This window comes from Anomaloglossus baeobatrachus, chromosome 3 (genome assembly GCF_048569485.1).
Source record: "Anomaloglossus baeobatrachus isolate aAnoBae1 chromosome 3, aAnoBae1.hap1, whole genome shotgun sequence".
In the NCBI taxonomy this organism is placed as follows: Eukaryota; Metazoa; Chordata; class Amphibia; order Anura; family Aromobatidae; genus Anomaloglossus; species Anomaloglossus baeobatrachus.
Genome location: NC_134355.1, coordinates 476,853,947 through 476,871,852, shown reverse-complemented (window position 1 = coordinate 476,871,852; position 17,906 = coordinate 476,853,947).

Genomic DNA, 17,906 nt, shown 5'->3' with positions numbered 1-17,906 from the left:
GGCAACGGGACGATCAGCTCTGCATGTGTACGGAGGGCTCAACTGGGACTCACGTCAGCACCGGGACAAAGGAAAGTCGGTTGACCAGCCATCCCAAACTGCACTTGCAACATCCAGTGAGTAAATGACAGTTAATCTGCAAGAATTGTGTCGTGTTTATTACTGGCGCACCACAAGGCGCAGCACACCTACATGGGACTTAATCCCCTACTGGCGGAGGGTGCGAACACACTTGCTGCTATACCATCTGTCCCTAAAACCACAGCAACGGCGGGAAATCTAATTACCGCAACCCGCCAGTGGCGTCACAAGTGACATACAAAATAACCCTGTTACCAAGCGCCCCCAGGTAACGGAAACCTGTGACGTGATCCCCATTATCCACCACCCGGAACCGAGTATGCCAAGGTCCTGGGGTGTGGCAGCGCTCTACATTTCGGCAGCATACTCCACCTTCATCATAATCATACTAACTACAGTACTCACCTTTCTGGCACACCTGACTACTCATTGCCTGGTTTTAAGTTCTCCAGTGCCTCTATAGTGCCACATCTCTGGCTCATTTTTCATTCTAGTCCAGGACACAAGGCTGTATGTAGGCCCTGGAGATACATAATGACTGCTTGAGACCAGAAGCCCTGGCTCAGAGTGAATGCTGGGCCAGAGATACGACACAGAAATCCAGACAACAGACAGGACCACTGCGCAGCAGGATGGCCTGGAGAGATGGACAATAAGTTTTCTTTCTTTTAACTTTAAAAAAACTTTAACTCACCTCACTGACAAAATCAACTCACTGACTGCCTTTACTGCACCCTGGATGCTGTCGGGGTCTCTGCACCTGCATCGCACCACATCTACAGCTCAGTGTTCAATCTAGGTCAGGACTTCCGCTTACGAGCAGGCCTTAGAGGTCACTACACACATGCAATGACCTTCACATTCTGACCAAGAGTGAACACTGTTCCGGAGATGCAACAAAAGTATGAAGAACTTTACACGGAGCAATGAGCAATTGAGGCAGCCAGAGATATGAGTGGTAAGGCGAGTATTTTTTTAATTTTTTTTAGTTTTTATTCAGTAAGATGGCATTGGCAGTTGGCTACCATTCTGCTTATTTTTTGTGGAGCAAATTGCAAAAATTCCTGATTCCTTTTTGTAAAATTTGAGTACAATTAAATTCTACTCAAATAAATTGCTCATCTCTGCTTGGCACCATTCTGAAATATCTTGCTCAAATGTCAGCAATCTCACACTTTTCTGTCCATAAAGTGTTACATGATTAATCATTTTAATTCTGTAGCAGGAATATAAATACGATAATATACTTTGTGAAAAAAAATGAATCTAACTATAATGATTTACAGTAGATCTGGTAATGTAGGACTGGTTGTGACACAGAAGGAGACATAGAATTGTTAATTATTAAAGGACTGAAACATTGTAAATTGGTTAAATTCTCACAAATGTGTAGGACATATGTGCATGTTTCTCACCATAGCAGGAATCTGAGGAAACAGTCTCTATTTTATATAACACCTACATGTAACACATCATTGTGAGTTTATATGTGTAATATCTCAGTGGATTTCAGGAAATAATTTACATACATGGTATACACAATAAAATAAACAGTCATTTTCATAGGATGCCTTTTAATCTGCTAATGTGTTGTTCAACAGGATAAAGTAAACAACAAATTATATGCAAGAAGACAACCTCACCTGCTGTGCCACTAAGCTCTGGATTGTAAGAAATGAACAACATGATTAAACAGTAAAGTATTTGACCTATTTTCAACACAAAATGTATTTAATAAGCTTATTCTAGCTCATTTTAATATGAGATAGTAAAGAAAAGATGGATATTATATCTGCAGACTTCATTGTTTATCACATTCTTTGATCCTACTGTTAGCAGTTTGTCAAAGAAGAATTTATACCCATCCAAAAGGCTAGAAGGCAGCTGGGCTGGGTCAAGGTATTATGGTGCCCTATGCAGATGTGGCAAATGTTCCTCCGCTCCCCACCCTACAAACAAATGAATGGATCAGAGAGTAAGATAACAGGACCCCTAACGTATCAAGACACCCCCATCCATTTGGTTCAGTTAACAAGCTCTGGCGACCTCTTCCACTACAATTGTTGGCTTTTTCACCAAAAAATATCTGCAAAATTAAAAAAAGTTGTGACCTTAAGGGATAAGACCTAACAAGTGGGTGCAATTTCACAGTTTCTTGGTGACCATTTACACAATACCAGTTACAAATAATGATATACATTTCAATATGTTAATTGTCAAACCGAAGGATAGTAATGGAAACTAATACAGCTTACCTATAATGTGGACCATTTGGTTTCAATTATGGTATCCAGCAATTGATAAATACCCTAATGAAAACTAAGCACACCCTATTGAAGACAAAACAATATGTCTGAGGGTGTTTGCTTCCATCATGCAAAAAATTCAGCTTGCAAAAAAACTAATGATGGTTCTGGTGCTGTATTCTTGTACTAATGGTCTGGTGATGTGTTCATGTACTAATGATGGTTTTGGTAATGTACTAATGTTCTGATAGCGGTTCTGGTAAATTCATATAGTGATGATTGTTCTAGTATTGTTTTCATGTACTACTGATGGAGCCGGTTATGTGTTCATGTAATGATAATGGTTCTGATGATATAGTCATGATTGATAATATATATATACTAGCTGTAGTACCCGGGCGTTGCCCGGATAGTAACTGTCTCTCTGTCTCTCTCCCAGTCTCTGTCTGTGTGTCGTGTCTGTCTGTCTCGCTGTATGTCTCTTTCGTTGTCTGTCTGTTTCTATCTCTCTGTCTGTATTTGATTCAGTCTATCTGTCTCAATCTCTGTATCTGTCTGTCTCTTTGTCCGTTTGTCTCTTTGCCTGTCTGTCTCTTTGCCCGTCTGTCTCTTTGCCCGTCTGTCTCTTTTGTCCGGCTGTCTTTGTCCGGCTGTCTTTTTGCCCGGCTTTCTCTTTGCCCGTCTGTCTCTTTACCCGGCTGTCTTTTTGCCCGGCTGTCTTTTTGCCTGGCTGTCTTTATGCCCGGCTGTCTCTTTGCCCGGCTGTCTGTTTCTAGGTCTGTCTCTTTCCTGGTCTGTCTCTTTCCTGGCCTGTCTCTTTCCCGGGCTGTCTCTTTCCCGGGCTGTCTCTTTCCCAGACTGTCTCTTTGCCAGGCTGTCTCTTTGCCCGGCTGTCTCTTTCCTGGGCTGTCTCTTTCCCAGACTGTCTCTTTCCCTGGCTGTCTCTTTCTCAGGCTGTCTCTTTCCCGGGCTGTCTCTTTGCCGGGCTGTCTCTTTCCTGGGCTGTCTCTTTGCCGGGCTGTTTCTTTGCCGGGCTGTCTCTTTGCCCGGCTGCCTCTTTCCCCAGCTGTCTCTTTCCCGGACTGTCTCTTTCCCGGACTGTCTCTTTCCCGGGCTGTCTCTTTCCTGGGCTGTCTCTTTGCCTGTCTGTCTCTTTGCCCGTCTGTCTCTTTGCCCGTCTGTCTCTTTGTCCGGCTGTCTTTTTGGCCGGCTGTCTTTTTGCCCTGCTGTCTTTTTTCCCAGCTGTCTCTTTGCCCATCTGTCTCTTTGCCCGTCTTTCTCTTTGTCCGGCTGTCTTTTTTCCAGGCTGTTTTTTGCCTGTCTGTCTTTATGCCCGGCTGCCTCTTTGCCCGGCTGTCTGCTTCTAGGTCTGTCTCTTTCCTGGTCTGTCTCTTTCCTGGGCTGTCTCTTTCCCGGGATGTCTCTTTCCCGGGCTGTCTCTTTGCCCGGCTGTCTGTTTCTAGGTCTGTCTCTTTCCTGGTCTGTCTCTTTCCTGGCCTGTCTCTTTCCCGGGCTGTCTCTCTGCCGGGCTGTCTTTTTGCCGGGCTGTCTCTTTGCCCGGCTGTCTCTTTGCCGGGCTGTCTCTTTGCCGGGCTGTCTCTTTGCTGGGCTGTCTCTTTGCCTGGCTATCTCTTTCCTCGGCTGTCTCTTTCTCGGGCTGTCTCTTTCGCGGGCTGTCTCTTTGCCGGGCTGTCTCTTTCCCGGGCTGTCTCTTTGTCGGGCTGTCTCTTTGCCCGCCTGCCTCTTTCCCCGGCTGTCTCTTTCCCGGACTGTCTCTTTCCCGGGCTGTCTCTTTGCCGGGGTGTCTCTTTTCCCAGCTGTCTCTTTCCCCGGCTGTCTCTTTGCTGGGCTGTCTCTTTCCCGGGCTGTCTCTTTGCCGGGCTGTCTCTTTGCCGGGCTGTCTCTTTGCCGGCTGTCTCTTTCCCGGACTGTCTCTTTCCCGGGCTGTCTCTTTCCTGGGCTGTCTCTTTGCCGGGCTCTCTCTTTGCCGGGCTGTCTCTTTGCCGGGCTGTCTCTTTCCCGGGATGTCTCTTTGCCGGGCTGTCTCTGTCTTTTTCTATCCGTCTGACCACCGACATCTTTTTACCTCACACATAAGCTTCGTATATTAACAGTTTATTTTCTTCCTATAGCAACCACTGAGAGATGCTATTTAAAGACAGGAGCTCCCAGCTTCATTCAGATTAATGGAGACAGGATTTTTGTAGAGTAACTGGAAAGGACGGGGTTACATTTTCCCGCCCAAGCATAGTCTGTGTCGTTCCCTGAGTCACATGGAGTGTCTGTGCAAAATTTCGTGATTGTACATGCGACGGTGCAGATTCCTTTAGCGGACACACACACACACACACACACATACACTGAGCTTTATATATTAGATTATTATTTATTATTATTTATTATTATAGCGCCATTTATTCCATGGCGCTTTACAAGTGAAAGAGGGTATACCTACAGGTATACCTAGCAATACAAAGCAGACTGGTATAGGAGGAGAGAGGACCCTGCCCGCGAGGGCTCACTGTCTACAGGGAATGGGTGATTGTACAATAGGTGAGGACACAGCTGGTTGCACAGTGGTCTACTGGACTGAGGGTTATTGAAGGTTGTAGGCTTGTTGGAAGAGATGGGTCTTCAGGTTCCTCTTGAAGCTTTCCACGGTAGGGGAGAGTCTGATATGTTGAGGTAGAGCATTCCAGAGTATGGAGGCGGCACGGGAGAAATCTTGTATGCGATTATGGGAAGAGGAGACAAGAGAGGAGTAGAAAAGGAGATCTTGTGAGGATCTGAGGTTGCGTGCAGGTAGGTACCGTGAGACTTGGTCACAGATATATGAATACATGATATACACATGAATACAACACTAATAGAATCATCAGTACATACACATGACAACAGAGACATCAATAGTACATGAATAAATATAGTAGAGAAAATCATGGCACAGAATTTTCAGGTGGGAATGCAACAAGCTTTAATGGTGTAACGGTAGCAAATAAATCTGTACAAGGAATATTACAAACATTTCAGTCAATCCTACAACAACATACATAATAATACTACACATAATAAAGAAAAATCAGCACCAGTATGAAAGTAATATCATAATAATAAAAAAAATGTAGATGTAACTGAAAAATTGAATTTAATGTGAATTATAGGAAGAAGATGACATAAGAAGAAAGGAGAATTATGGCAAACTAGAGATGAGAACAAAAAAGGGGGAATAAACACTAAAAGGAAAAAAGAAAGATAAAAGGAATAAAAGTGAAATAGTGAAGAAAGAAGAAAAAAAGAAAAAATTAAATGCAAACAGAAAAAAGAAAGAAGAAATCTAGAAATTGGGAAAAAAAAGAAGATAAAAATGAAAAAAAGGGGGAATAAAAAGGAATTTATACAATATAATAAATAATGAGAGAAGAATTAAATGGATAAGTGCAATGGAAAAGAATAAGAAACAAAGTGTGTATAAATATAATAAATAGGAATATGAAAATAAAGTAACAATTGTACATGAGAGAATAAAGACATTGTGACAAAGAAACATTATAAGGAAATGATGAAGCACAACATAGAGTAATAGATAAATAAAATTGCAACAAGAATAAATAATACTGATATCATGTGAGAAGAACACATGGAGCGCCCAGAGGCATACAGCGCTGAGCAATGAGGAGCAGGCGTGACATAAGAAGAAATGAGGGACTTACCAAGGCAGGGAGACAGACACGTGCGCCAGTGAAGGTGCGGCGTGTGTATAGAGAGCATGGTATGAAATGCAACGCGCCTTCAGGAGATGACGTGGGATACCGAAAGTGTGCGAAGATAGAGCAAATGACGTGGAAGACAGAAGTGGGGCAGTATGAAGAGGAAAGGAGTGGATAATAGATAAAATACAAATAGAAACAGTGAAAGTAAATAGCAAGAAGGATAATAGAGAGGAAAAAGTGGGAGAAAGGAAGATAAAGAATATGCCATTATGCTAAGAATTGTTTAACCTGTGATTCATCTTTTGTATTGTGCACAGTTAAGGTACCGTCACACTAAACAACTTACCAGCGATCCCAACAACGATACAACCTGATAGGGATCGCTGGTAAGTTGCTAGGAGGTTGCTGGTGAGAGGTCACACAGTCAGACGCTCCAGCGATCCCACCAGCAACCTGACCTGGCAGGGATCTCTGGAGCATCGCTACACGGGTTGCTGGTGAGCTGTGACCAGCAACCAGTGACCAGCCCCCAGCCAGCAGCGACGCACTGAAGCAATGCTGCGCTTGGTAACTAAGGTAAATATCGGGTAACCAACCCGATATTTACCTTGGTTACCAGCGCACGCAGCTACACGTGCAGAGAGCAGGGAGCAGCGCACACTGCTTAGCGCTGACTCCCTGCTCTCCTAGTTACAGCACACATCGGGTTAATTACCCGATGTGTGCTGTAGCTACACATGCAGAGAGCAGGAGCCGCGCACACTGCTTAGCGCTGGCTCCCTGCTCTCCTAGTTACAGCACACATGGGGTTAATTACCCGATGTGTGCTGTAGCTACACGTGCAAGGAGCAGGAGCCGTCACTGACAGTGAGAGCGGCGGAGGCTGGTAACGAAGGTAAATATCGGGTAACCAAGGACAGGGCTTCTTGGTTACCCAATGTTTACCGTGGTTACCAGTGTCCGCAGAAGCCGGCTCCTGCTGCTTATACATTTAAGTCCCCTTTACACACTGAAACTTTCTAGCGATCATGCTGCGCAGCGGGAAACAAAGGACCAAAGAATGGTCTTGAACGATTTGTAGCGATCAGCAACTTCACAGCAGGGGCCAGGTCGCTGATGTGTTTCACACACTGCAATGTCGCTGGGGAGGTCGCTGTAACGTCACAAAACCGGTGACGTTACAGCGATGTCGTTTGCGATGTTGCAGTGTGTAAAGCCACCCTTAGGTGCCCCTGTGGTCTCGTGTAAGTTGATAAGACCAACCAAAGTACACAAGAGAGCATGTCTAAACACAAGTCCATGATCAGATGGGGTCTTAACAAATTACCTTTTCCATACCATTTTTCTACTAGTAATCACAATATTAATTCTCTTCGCTTTCAAGTTTTGGAACAGGTCCTACCCTTAGATGAGAGGGTGACAGAACAGCCAGGTTAAAACTGTACAAATCCTTTTGGATTCATAAATATCAAACTCTGTCACCAAAAGGTCTAAATAGGGAGTATGACTGTTTCTTTTGTAGAATGCTTCTTCATACATTACACTTTGTATAATATGTTACTGCTATCACTGTACATTTTTCAATGACTTTACCTATATTTTATTTTTTTCCTGTTTTGTTTATTTTTGCAGTTTGAATTCTGATGAAGGTCTATTCCAAGCAAAGTGACATATTTATTAGTGATGAGCGAGCATGCTTGTCACTACTCGGTACTCGCACGAGTATCACTGTACTCGGGCTGCTCGGCGGGGACCGAGTAATCTCGCGATACTCGTGCTTTACTCGTGGTCTTCATTTCTGCATGTTGGCGCTCTTTTGAGAGCCAGCCCTCATGCAGGGATTGGCTGGCAGACCACTGCAATGCCACAGCCCTGTTAGTTGTGGAATTGCAGTGATTGGCCGGCCTGCACAGCGTCACCGAGCCTTTATATCGGCCGGCGCGCTGTGCTCTGCTCACAGCTATCCAGACTGTCAGTGCAGGGAGAGTGTCGCTGATTCAGGGAAAGCTTTGCGGCCCTTTATAGCTTTTTCAGTTGCAGGGCTGCAAACAGTGTGACCAAAAGTCCTTCTCAGGACTATTCTAGTTGTATACAGGCAGGCAGGGTATAGCCAGGTCGGCGTACAGTAGCAGAGTCCTTCTCAGGACTATTGTTGCTATATACAGGCAGGGTATAGCCAGGTCTGAATACAGGCTAGTGACCAAAAGAGTCCTTGTCAGGACTATTGTAGCAGTATACAGGCAGGCAGGCAGGCAGGGTAGTGTTGACCGTATACCAGCCTTCATATCTGGGGCTGGTGTACACAGTGTAAAACAGTCCAGATAGTGTCTGACTTGTCTGTACTGTAATTGTCGCTCCCCAAAAAAACCTGTTAGGTTATTATTGCGTCCGTGCTTGGTTTTTAAAACCGCACGTGTGTGCCTGTTGGTGGCAGCGTACAGGTGCACTGGTGTGCGTTTTTACCAAACTATTATATAACGCACAAGTGTAGTGTATAATACACGTCAGTCAGCAGTGGCTGATAGTGTCAGAGTTCTTAATTTTTGCTCCTAAAACCTGTGTTAGGTTATTATTGCGTCCGTGCTTGGTTTTTAAAACCGCACGTGTGTGCCTGTTGGTGGCAGCGTACAGGTGCACTGGTGTGCGTTTTTACCAAACTATTATATAACGCACAAGTGTAGTGTATAATACACGTCAGTCAGCAGTGGCTGATAGTGTCAGAGTTCTTAATTTTTGCTCCTAAAACCTGTGTTAGGTTATTATTGCGTCCGTGCTTGGTTTTTAAAACCGCACGTGTGTGCCTGTTGGTGGCAGCGTACAGGTGCACTGGTGTGCGTTTTTACCAAACTATTATATAACGCACAAGTGTAGTGTATAATACACGTCAGTCAGCAGTGGCTGATAGTGTCAGAGTTCTTAATTTTTGCTCCTAAAACCTGTGTTAGGTTATTATTGCGTCCGTGCTTGGTTTTTAAAACCGCACGTGTGTGCCTGTTGGTGGCAGCGTACAGGTGCACTGGTGTGCGTTTTTACCAAACTATTATATAACGCACAAGTGTAGTGTATAATACACGTCAGTCAGCAGTGGCTGATAGTGTCAGAGTTCTTAATTTTTGCTCCTAAAACCTGTGTTAGGTTATTATTGCGTCCGTGCTTGGTTTTTAAAACCGCACGTGTGTGCCTGTTGGTGGCAGCGTACAGGTGCACTGGTGTGCGTTTTTACCAAACTATTATATAACGCACAAGTGTAGTGTATAATACACGTCAGTCAGCAGTGGCTGATAGTGTCAGAGTTCTTAATTTTTGCTCCTAAAACCTGTGTTAGGTTATTATTGCGTCCGTGCTTGGTTTTTAAAACCGCACGTGTGTGCCTGTTGGTGGCAGCGTACAGGTGCACTGGTGTGCGTTTTTACCAAACTATTATATAACGCACAAGTGTAGTGTATAATACACGTCAGTCAGCAGTGGCTGATAGTGTCAGAGTTCTTAATTTTTGCTCCTAAAACCTGTGTTAGGTTCTTAGTGCGTCCGTGCTTGCATTTAAAAACCGCACGTGTGTGCCTGTCGGTGGCAGCGTACAGGTGCACTTGTGTGCAATTTCCAGAAACTTTGATATAACGCACAAGTAGTGAATATACACGTCAGCAGTGCACAGCATTGCAAAATGCGCAAGGGCATTGGCAAGGAACAAGGAAGTGGACGTGATGGTGGTGCAGGCAGAGGCCGAGGTCGTGGGCAAGCTCTAATTTCGCCACAACAAAGGGCCACATCTAGTCGCTCGCACGTCCTGTCCCAAATTCTTGGGGACCGCAGCAGTACACCGCTCTTGAACCAAGACCAGTGTCAACAGGTTGTTAGTTGGATAGCGGATAATGCTTCCAGTCAGATTGGCACCACCACAAACACTCTGTCTTCCACACGGTCAAGTGTCAGTAGCCGTGATACTGCACCGCACATTTCTGAACCTGATCCTCCTTCCTACCACCAGGCTGAGTACACGTCCTCCTCGGACATTAATGATCCCACACTTGGACACTCGGAAGAGCTGTTCACGTTTCCATTCACACATTCTGGCCTCTCGCCAGCTCATATTGAAGTGGGTCATGAGGAGATCGTCTGTACAGATGGCCAAATATTTGAGCAGCCACGTTCTCACGAAGTTGGCAACGTGTCTCAACAAGTGGTGGACGATGATGAGACACAATTGTCAGCAAGTCAGGAGGAGGAGCAGGGTGCGGAAGAGGAAGACGACGTGGTGGATGATCCAGTAACTGACCCAACCTGGCAGGAGGATATGCAGAGCGAGGACAGCAGTGCACAGGGGGAGGGAGGCGTAGCATCACAACAGGCAGTAAGAAGCAGGGTGGTGGCCCCAGGCAGAAGTCAGGCAACCGTTCCCCGGAACAACACGACGACACAAGGTGCCTGTACAAATGTTAGGTCTTCACGAGTCTGGCAGTTTTTTAAGTTGGATCCAGATGATTCAAAAAAGGCCATTTGCAACACCTGCCGTGCCAGCATCAGCAGGGGTACCAAAACTAGCAGCCTGACCACCACCAGCATGATCAGGCACATGTCAGCCAAGCACCCGACTTTGTGGGAAGTACAACAGAGTCGAGGAGCAGTGCTTGCTGATGTCACTGCTACGTCTTCGCTGGTTGTGCATGCGAGCCAATCCTCTGTCCATGCTGCCTGCGAACAAGCCTCCTCCACTCCTGCACCTGCAGTTGCCTACGCAGAAAGAACACCATCATCAAGCACGTCCTTGTCCCAGCGCAGCGTTCAGTTATCCATTCAGCAAACCTTTGAACGCAGGCGCAAATACACTGCCAACACCCCACATGCCACAGTTCTAAATGCTAACATTTCGCGACTGCTTGCGCTGGAAATGTTGCCTTTTAGGCTGGTGGAGACAGAAGCATTCCGTGACCTGATGGCGGCAGCTGTCCCACGTTACTCGGTCCCCAGCCGCCACTATTTCTCCCGGTGTGCCGTCCCCGCGTTGTATAACCACGTGTCACAAAACATCACACGTGCCCTGAACAACGCTGTTTCACCCAAGGTCCACCTAACCACAGACACGTGGACAAGTGCTTGTGGGCAAGGCCGCTACATCTCGTTGACGGCACACTGGGTTAATATTGTGGAAGCTGGGACCCAGTCTGAGCGAGGGACGGAACACGTCCTTCCCACACCAAGGTTTGCAGGCCCTACCTCAGTCAGTGTTTCACCCACACTCTACAGCTCCGGAATGTCATGCTCTTCAGCCTCCTCCTCCTCCTGCGCATCCTCATCCACTGTGCCCTCCACACCAGTCACAAGCTGGAAGCACTGCAGCACTGCCTCGGCGAAGCGGCAACAGGCTGTGCTGAAGCTAATCTGCATAGGTGACAAACCCCACAATGCAGAAGAGCTGTGGACAGCTCTGAAACAGCAGGCAGATCACTGGCTCACACCTCTGAACCTAAAGCCAGGAAAGGTCGTTTGTGACAATGGCCGGAACCTGGTGGCGGCTTTGAGGCGAGGCCAGCTGACACATGTTCCATGCGTGGCCCATGTGCTCAACCTCGTGGTTCAGCGGTTTATAAAGTCATACCCAGAGCTGTCTGATCTGCTGGTAAAAGTTCGCCGCCTGTCTGCACATTTTCGAAAGTCACCTACTGCTTCAGCCGGCCTTGCCGGCTTTCAGCGCCGTTTGCATCTTCCGGCTCACAGACTGGTGTGTGATGTCCCCACGCGTTGGAATTCAACTCTGCACATGTTGGTCAGGATATGTGAGCAGAAGAGGGCAGTTGTTGAGTACCTGCATCACCTAAGCCGTCGGGAAATGGGTCAAACTCCACACATAACACCTGAGGAGTGGAGATGGATGTCAGACCTATGTACCATCCTCCAAAACTTTGAGGACTCCACCAAGATGGTGAGTGGTGATGACGCCATTATTAGCGTCACCATACCGCTACTCTGCCTTCTAAAACGGTCCCTGCTGAAAAACAAACATGATGCATTGCAGGCGGAGCGCGATGAGTTGCAGCAAGAAACAGTAGTGGGTGTGGGTGATAACACACAGCCCAGCCTCGTCTCATCACAACGTGCAGTGGAGGACTATGACGAGGAGGAGGATGAAGACATGGAGCAACTCTCCGGCCAAATTGAGGATATGACATGCACACCAGTCATATCCTCGATTCAGCGTGGCTGGCCAGAGGACAGGGTAGATGAGGAGGAGGAGGAGGAGGAGGAGGAGGAGGAGGACAGCATGTTCAGTCATCTTGTTGGTCAGGCTACTGAAGTCCTGGCTGTTAAGAGTCTGGCGCACATGGCTGACTTTATGGTAAGCTGCCTGTCTCGTGACCCTCGCGTTAAGAACATCTTGGCCGACAATCATTACTGGTTGGTAACACTGTTAGACCAACGCTACAAGGAGAACTTTTTGTCTCTTATTCCCGTGGAGGAGAGGTCAACCAAAATGCAGCAGTTTCGGAAGGCCATACTCACGGAAGTAGGCAAAGCATTCCCCTCACAAAACGCTAGCGGCATAGGTCAGGAATCAGTGGACAACCGAGGCGTACAGCCGAGAGAGGCACAAGTCCAATCCGCCAGAGGTAGGGGAACAGTCTTTAAGATGTGGGACAGTTTTCTCAGCCCCTCACGTACCACAGCCCCTGAGGTGCGGGGTAGTGCCACAAGAAATCCTAAGTTTGCCCAGATGCTGAAGGAGTACCTTGCAGATCGAACAACTGTACTCCGACATTCCTCTGTGCCTTACAATTATTGGGTATCCAAGCTGGACACGTGGCATGAATTGGCTCTCTACGCCTTGGAAGTCCTGGCCTGCCCTGCTGCTAGCGTTTTGTCAGAGCGTGTTTTTAGTGCCGCAGGTGGAATCATTACAGATAAACGCACCCGCCTGTCAACTGAAAATGCTGACAGGCTGACTCTGATAAAGATGAACAAGGGTTGGATTGGGCCAGACTTCACCACACCACCAGCAAATGAGAGCGGAATTTAAAGTTTGCCATGTACCTCCACTCACCCATGGGTACACTTCTCGACTTTGGATAATCGCTGGACTGCTCCTCCTTCTCCTCATGCGCCATCATGATGACCGTTACAATAGTTAGGTCTTTGTTTCAGGTATACCCCCAGTGGTAAATTTTTTCGCCCATTCTTTGCAGAATGGACATTACAACGACAGGAGACCCGCTCCTTTGCAATGGGAACAATGTTTTGAGGCCCTCATGCACGTCTCTACCCAGGGACAACGTGGAGCCTCCCAATTTTTGGCTGCCCTGCCTAAGGGCTATACTGAAATACACCCACTTCCTTAAAATGGACACTTAATGTTTTGAGGCCCTCATGCACGTCTCTACCCAGGGACAATGTGGAGCCTCCCAATTTTTGGCTGCCCTGCCTAAGGGCTATACTGAAATAGACCCACTTCCTTAAAATGGACACTTAATGTTTTGAGGCCCTCATGCACGTCTCTACCCAGGGACAATGTGGAGCCTCCCAATTTTTGGCTGCCCTGCCTAAGGGCTATACTGAAATACACCCACTTCCTTAAAATGGACACTTAATGTTTTGAGGCCATCATGCACGTCTCTACCCAGGGACAACGTGGAGCCTCCCAATTTTTGGCTGCCCTGGCAAAGGGCTATACTGAAATAGACCCACTTCCTTACAATGGGCACTTCAGGTTTAAAGGCCATCATGCACGTCTCTATCCAGGGACAATGTGGAGCCTCCCAATTTTTGGCTGCCCTGCCTAAGGGCTATACTATAATACACCCACTTCCTGACAATGGACACTTAATGTTTTGAGGCCCTCATGCACGTCTGTATGCAGGGGCATTGGTGAACCTCACAATTTTGGACTGCCCTGGCAAAGGAAAATACTACAAAGACTCACTTCCTCAAAATGGGCACATTAGACTCAAGAGGCCTTCATGTACGTCTCTTCTCAGGGACATCGGAGTGCCACACAATGTTTTCACGTAAAATCTTTCATGTATTAATCTCAAAAAGTAACATACACCAGATCTATCTCACTATTGGGTATGTGCCCTTAACATTTCCGCCATGAAAAATCATTTTGGGGTCATTTTGGAAGGTTTTCTGGTGAGTCCGTAAAAATGGCGTAAAACGCGGACAAAATTGTTCACAGCTGTGACTTTTGAGTGATAAATGCTTCAAGGGGTCTTCCCCATGCTGTTGCCATGTCATTTGAGCACTCTTCTGAGACTTTTGTGCCATTTTTAGGGTTTCTCCATGCTGCCGGGAGGTCATTTCACAAAAATACTCGGGTCTCCCATAGGATAACATTGGGCTCGTTGCTCGGGCCGAGTACACGAGTATCTTGGGAGGCTCGGCCCGAGCTTCGAGCACCCGAGCTTTTTAGTACTCGCTCATCACTAATATTTATTGTTCCACCATAACTATTTGACTATAAGAGCAGTGCTTAGCATAGAGATCAATTGCAATGTCCGGTCAGCTTAACATACATTTATATCACATGAACCTGCAACTCAGCCATCATCAGAATGCGGATTTTACAGGAACCACAGTATTGATTAAACATAGTCAGTATCACTAATAAACAATCACATCCAGGTACCTAACACATGACATTATCTCAGATTTGAGTCATTTTCATCCCTTTCATCTCCATCTGGTCCAGACACTAAAATAACTTTTCACAACACAGCTTGTCTCTGCATACTTCCATCTTCTCTGTTCTTCTACACTGTGTGCAGAATTATTAGGCAAATGAGTATTTTGATCACATGATACTTTTTATACATGTTGTCCTACTCCAAGCTGTATAGGCTTGAGAGTCAACTACCAATTAAGTAAATCAGGTGATGTGCATCTCTGTAATGAGGAGGGGTGTGGTGTAATGACATCAACACCCTATATAAGGGGTGCATAATTATTAGGCAACTTCCTTTCCTTTGGCAAAATGGGTCAGAAGAGAGATTTGACGGGCTCTGAAAAGTCCAAAATTGTGAGATGTCTTGCAGAGTGATGCAGCAGTCTTGAAATTGCCAAACTTTTGAAGCGTGATCACCGAACAATCAAGTGTTTCATGGCAAATAGCCAACAGGGTCGCAAGAAGCATATTGGGAAAAAAAAGTGCAAAATAACTGCCCATGAATTGAGGAAAATCAAGCGTGAAGCTGCCAGGATGCCATTTGCCACCAGTTTGGCCATATTTCAGAGCTGCAACGTTACTGGAGTATCAAAAAGCACAAGGTGTGCCATACTCGGGGACATGACCAAGGTAAGGAAGGCTGAAAACCGACCACCAAGAAACATAAGATAAAACGTCAAGACTGGGCCAAGAAATATCTTAAGACTGATTTTTCAAAGGTTTTATGAACTGATGAAATGAGAGTGACTCTTGATAGGCCAGATGGATGGGCCAGAGGCTCGATCAGTAAAGGGCAGAAAGCTCCAAACCGACTCAGACGCCATCAAGGTGGAGGTGGGGTATTGGTATGGGCTGGTATCATCAAAGATGAACTTGTGGGACCTTTTTGGATTGAGGATGGAGTGAAGCTCAACTCCCAGACCTACTGCCAGTTTCTGGAAGACAACTTCTTCAAGCAGTGATACAGGAAGAAGTTGGTATCGTTCAAGAAAAACATGATTTTCAGGCAGGACAATGCTCCATCACATGCATTTAACTACTTCACAGCGTGGCTGGCCAGTAAAGGTCTAAAAGATGAAAAAACAATGACATGGCCCCATTGTTCACCTGATCTGAACCCCCATAGAGAACCTGTGGTCCCTCATAAAATGTGAGATCTACAAGGAGGGAAAACAGTACACCTCTCGGAACAGTGTCTTGGAGGCTGTGGTGGCTGCTGCATGCAATTTTGATCGTAAACCGATCAAGCAACTGACAGAATCTATGGATGGTAGGCTGTTGAGTGTCATCATAAAGAAAGGTGGCTATATTGGTCACTAATGTTTTGGGGTTTTGTTTTTGCATGTCAGAAATGTTTATTTCTAAATTTTGTGCAGTTATATTGGCTTACCTTGTGAAAATAAACAAGTGAGATGGGAATATATTTGGGTTTTATGATGTTGCCTAATAGGTCTGCACAGTAATAGATACCTGCACAAACAGATATCCTCCTAAGTTAGCCAAATCTAAAAAAAAAACACTCCAACTTCCAAAAATAGTGAGCTTTGATATTTATGAGTGTTTTGGGTTGATTGAGAACATAGTTATTAATCAATATTAAAATAAATCTGCTAAAATACAACTTGTCTAATTAATCTGTATCCACTGTACAGCACATCCCCGAAACAGTACCCTAAAAAAAATAGACATAAAACTTTTATTAGACTGCCCTCCACAAAAAAATGTGCCCAAACTATTCCCTAAATAAGCTTCTTACTCAGCTAACTTATGGTAATTGGCCTGCAAGATGTCTGCTCTTATGAGCTTCACCACTGTCCACCTTAATGATGAATAACCACCACACAGTCCATGATTCTCATCTCTAACCGCTACACTGTTCTCCCTTTTCAACTAAAACCTACATACCATCCACACTTATGAGCCATGGCCTATACCATGACTATCCCCTCTCCACTGTCTTCCCTTACGCTCTCTATATTTCCACACTATCCACCTGCAATGCTAACCCCTCACTAAATTATTTTACTCTTTTATGCATACTGTTCCCCCTTTTTCCACTATGTTCTCAAACTGCTCCCAACACTGCCCTCTTTAAACTGTGCCCCTTCTCACACTATAACAGTTACACAGTATGAGGATCACCACAGCTACCTACAGTATGGTCACCACAGCCCCCCATACAAATTATGATGTCGATCACAGCCCTCCACACAGTATGATATCCACAACAGCCCCCAATGTACAGTAGTTATGTACATCATAGCTTCCATAGAGTATGATGTTGTCACGCTCCCCGGGTCCCCTGCTCTGCTCTCCGGCTCACCTGCCACGCTCCCCGGCTTTCCTGCGTCGCTCCCCGGTTCCTCTGTCCGGCGTCCGCCGCTCCCCGGTCTCCAGCCTCCATTGCCTGCGGTTCCCAGGCGTCCTGGTCCCCGCTCCCGGCGCCCGTCGGCTACTCAGCCCCAGCCCGGCTCTCCTGCTTCCTCCTCACCGCTCCCTGCCCTGGCTTCTGGCACCCGGGCCTCACGCATGCGCATTAGGGCGCGCGCGCGGTCATTGACCCTTTCTTAAAGGGCCAGCGTCCACTGACAGGAAATTGAGCACACAGGTACAGGGTATAAAGGGGTTAGTGTCCAAGTGGGCGGGGCCTGTTCTTCGTGTTTCCCAAGCTAGGAGTCAGGTCTCCTTGTGTTCCTGTGATATACTCACCTCTCTCTCTTCTAGAGCCGATCCTGCCTCGCCATCCGGTCCTGCCGAATCCCGAACCCCGAACGCTGACTATCTGCCATCCTGACAGTCCGTTCCATCTCTGATCCCTGTGGTGATCCGTCCTCTCGCTCCATCGGTTCCGGACTCCGCCTGACAACATCTCGGCTTCCGAACCTGAGCTCCGTCACCCGGACTACCATCAGTGACTCCGTGGTCCCAGGGACTTCTCCATTCTACTCTTGTGCACGGACTGTCCTGCTACCCGTAGTGCTCCAGCTACCGGACCCCTTACCTTCATCAAGGAGTTCGGCCCAGTGGATCCACCTCCTGGGTCTGCCCGTCCACCTGGCCCTAACAGATGTACAGTACCTCACAACCCCCTCATACAATATGATGTGATCAATAGTCCTCCATAAAGTTTGATTGATATCTACCGCAGCTCCCCATATATTAAGATGTTCCCCACAGGCCCCCAACAGTATAATGACCCCACCGCCATTTATATAT